Source organism: Montipora foliosa, chromosome 13 (genome assembly GCF_036669935.1).
Source record: "Montipora foliosa isolate CH-2021 chromosome 13, ASM3666993v2, whole genome shotgun sequence".
NCBI lineage: Eukaryota > Metazoa > Cnidaria > Anthozoa > Scleractinia > Acroporidae > Montipora > Montipora foliosa.
In genome coordinates this window covers 10,370,753-10,374,501 of record NC_090881.1, presented here as the reverse complement: position 1 = coordinate 10,374,501, position 3,749 = coordinate 10,370,753, and the positions used below count along the sequence as shown (strand labels likewise).

General features: G+C 37.9%; 1 pseudogene; it reads left to right on the top strand.

The window, feature by feature from the left end:
- LOC137981680 (uncharacterized) overlaps window positions 1-73 on the top strand; it is a 2,108-nt pseudogene extending 2,035 nt beyond the window's left edge.
- Window positions 74-3,749: the final 3,676 nt, after the last annotated feature.

The window sequence follows — 3,749 nt, the reverse complement described above, 5'->3', positions numbered from 1 at the left end:
AGGGCTAGAGCCATATTACAGCATAGAGAATTTCAAAAAAGGCAAAAGGTTGATTGCTTTGAACTGGTCATGAATACAGCATTTGAATACAGCTGAATACAGCATGTCATAGAACTGACTATGAATTTATTAAAGAATATTTTTTGTTAAGTACATAGAGGCACTGTACTGCCTTTAGGCATTATCATGCACAAATGATTTTGAGATGATATTTATATTCTATTAAAATTAAATATAAATATTCTGGCATATAAATGATTTTGAGATCATAGTTATATTGTACAAAATTAATAAAATTTATATTAAAAATATAAGAACCTATTTTAAGAACCTAGTTAGCCTAAATTTGTTTTAAGTACCATTTATATAAGAACCTGTTTAGGCTAACTGAAAACATCCAGGTTCTTATAAGCGGGTTTTTACTGTATAGCCAGGCCCATTCCGGTATAGTTTCTGCACAACCAATCATTTTCACTACGCGTCGTTTTATGGCAAATACGCGCATACATTCGTTCATGCCTTAACTTACCCACATCGATCGAATGAGCACTAAATCTTTATTTTCGCCATATGTCAAGTTTATACAGTTGGCTGGGTCACGATTAACGCCTGTGAAGGTCCCGGATGTAACCAGGAATTATACGTGAGGGGGAGACTTTAGGTTGCTCATTATTCAGCTAACGGGAAAGATCTATAAAAAAAAAGAAAAGATGTTATTTCAGTGAGCTATTACAGGATTACAGGGTTATGCCTGATTCAAACTTGATGCTTTACTAAAATTCAAAATCATATTACCTTTGCCTTCTCTATTTAAATTCAAAGTCACTTCCTTAAAGACTTCTCTTATGTCAATATGACACATTCCAGATTAACTCCATATCTGTGCGCAGACTAGAGGAAGGCCTCCTCTTGGGTTGTGGGTTAAGGGCCCTAAGATAAGCAAGGCTTAGAGGATGACTTCAATTACTTCAAGGATTGGGGCAGTCGCAGAGGAAACTCTAAGTTGCTCATTTGTCAGCTGGCAGAAGCGACCTAAAACAACATTTGGTGTATTTCAGTAAGCTACTAAATGCTAACAGTGCAATGCCTAATTCAAATTTGATGTTTCAATGAATTTTAACAACGTACTACCTTTGCCTTCTCTGGATATGTCCAACAGCATTTTCTTCAAGGATTTCTCAATTGTCAATGTAAGACACCCTAGAACAAGACCTTACGTTTTTGCTTCAAACTGTCAATGAAATCCTTGGGCAAAGCTCATATTTCGGCTTCTTCTTAAGGCGATCTCTAGCTGCTTTCCCAGTAATCCTAGAACTCATTTTCTTCGCAAATTCTTCTATGCTTTGATATAGGCTTTTCGCTATTCTACATTTCGTTGGTGGCAACAGAGAATAACCCAGAGTCTGCAAAGTGCCAATAGGGGCATCAAAAGCGTCATATTTGAAAGAATTTTTTCTCCACTTCCAAAGTCCTTCTCCGGTAATTTGAATTATGGTGATCTTTCCGTCGAGCGATTTTAACTTTTGTAGAATTACGCTGGTCTTTTCTCCGCTGAGGAAAGCTCATTCCGGTTTAGTTTGTGCACAATCATTCATTTTTACTACGCGTAGTTTCATGGCAAATACGCGCATTGATTCATTCATGCCTTAACTTAAACACAAAGATCCAATGTGCACAACATCTTTATTTTCGGCATATTTAAAGTTTATACAGTTGGCTGGGTCACGACTGAGGCCTGTAAAGGACCCGGATGTAACCAGGAATTGTACGCGACGAGCAAACCATAGGTGGCTCATTATTCAGCTGATGCAAAAGATCTAAAAAAAAAAAAAGAAAGATGTTATTTCAGTAAGCTATTACATGATTACAAGGTTATGCCTGATTCAAAATTGAAGCTTTACTGAAATTCAAGATCATATTAGCTTTACCTTCTCTATTTAAATCCAAAGTCACTTTCCTTGCAGACTTCTTATATGTCAATATGCCACAGTTCAGATTAACTCCATGGCCGTGCACAAACTAGAGGAATGCCTCCTCTTGGGTTGTGGGTTAAGGGCTCTAAGACAAGCAAGGCTTAGAGGTTGCCTTCAATTACGTCAAGGATTGGGAGAGTCGCACAGGAAACTCTAGCTTGCTCATTTATCAGCTGGCAGAAGCGACCTAAAACAACATTTGGTGTATTTCAGTAAGCTACTACATGCTAACAGTGTAATACATGATTCAAATTTGATGTTTCAATGAATTTTAACAACGTACTACCTTTGCCTTCTCTGGATATGTCCAACAGCATTTTCTTCAAGGATTTCTCATCTGTCAAGACACTCTAGAACAAGACCTTACGTTTTTGCTTCAAACAGTCAATGACATCCTTGGGCAAAGCTCCAATTTCGGCTTCTTCTTAAGGCGATCTCTAGCTGCTTTCCCAGTAATCCTAGAACTCATTTTCTTCGCAAATTCTTCTATGCTTTGATATAAGCTTTTTGCTATTCTACATTTCGCTGGTGGCAACAGAGAATAACCCAGTCTGCAAAGTGCCAATAGGGGCATCAAAAGCGTCAGATTTGGAAGAATTTTTTCTCCACTTCCAAAGTCCTTCTCCGGTAATTTGAATTATGGTGATCTTTCTGTCGAGCGATTTCAACTTTCGTAGAATTACGCTGATCTTTTCTCCGCTGAGGAAAGCTCATTCCGGTATAGTTTGTGCACAATCATTCATTTTTACAATGTGTAGTTTTATGGCAAATACGCGCATTGATTCATTTATGCCTTAACTTAACCACAACGATCCAATGTGCACAACATCTTTATTTTCGCCATATGTCAAGTTTATACAGTTGGCTGTTGAGGCATGTAAAGGTCCCGCATGTGACCGGGCATTGTACGCAAGGAGGAAACTCTAGGTTGCTCATTATTCAGCTGATGCAAAAGATCTAAAAAAAGAAGGAGATGTTATTTCAGTAAGCTATTACTTGATTACAGGGTTATACCTGATTCAAACTTGATGCTTTACTGAAATTCAAGATCATATTACCTTTACCTTGTCTGTTTTAAATCCAAAGTCACTTTCCTTGCAGATTTCTTATATGTCAAGATGACACAGTCCAGATTAAGTCCATGGCCGTGCACAAACTAGAGGAAGGCCTCCTCTTGGGTTGTGGGTTAAGGGCTCTAAGACAAGCAAGGCTTAGAGGATGCCTTCAATTACGTCAAGGATTGGGGCAGCCGCAGAGGAAACTCTAGCTTGCTCATTTGTCAGCTGGCAGAAGCGACCTAAAACAACATTTGGTGTATTTAAGTAAGTTACTACATCCTAACAGTGTAATGTCTGACTCAAATTCCATGCTTCGATCAATTTTAACAATGTTTTACCTTTGCTTTCTCTATATATTCCAACAGAATTTTCTTCAAGGGTTTGTCATGTCGATGTGAGACACAAGAGCTTAAGTTTCTAGAAACCAGAGCATAGCCTCAGCTTTAGTTCTGAGTTATGGACTGTAAGACTCACAAAATTCTTTTACTTGCTATAACGGGGAAAAAGAACAATCGAGGAGGAAACTGAAGGTTTCTCATTTATCATCTGGCAGGATGGACCTAAAATACAATTTGGTGTGCTTCAGTAACCTATTACATGATATCGATGATGCCTCTTTCAAACTTAATGCCAAAAACAAATTTAAGAACATAGTACCTTTGCTTTGTTTATTTAGTTGCCCAGTCATTTCCTTTCCCGACCTCTTAATCTGTTAATC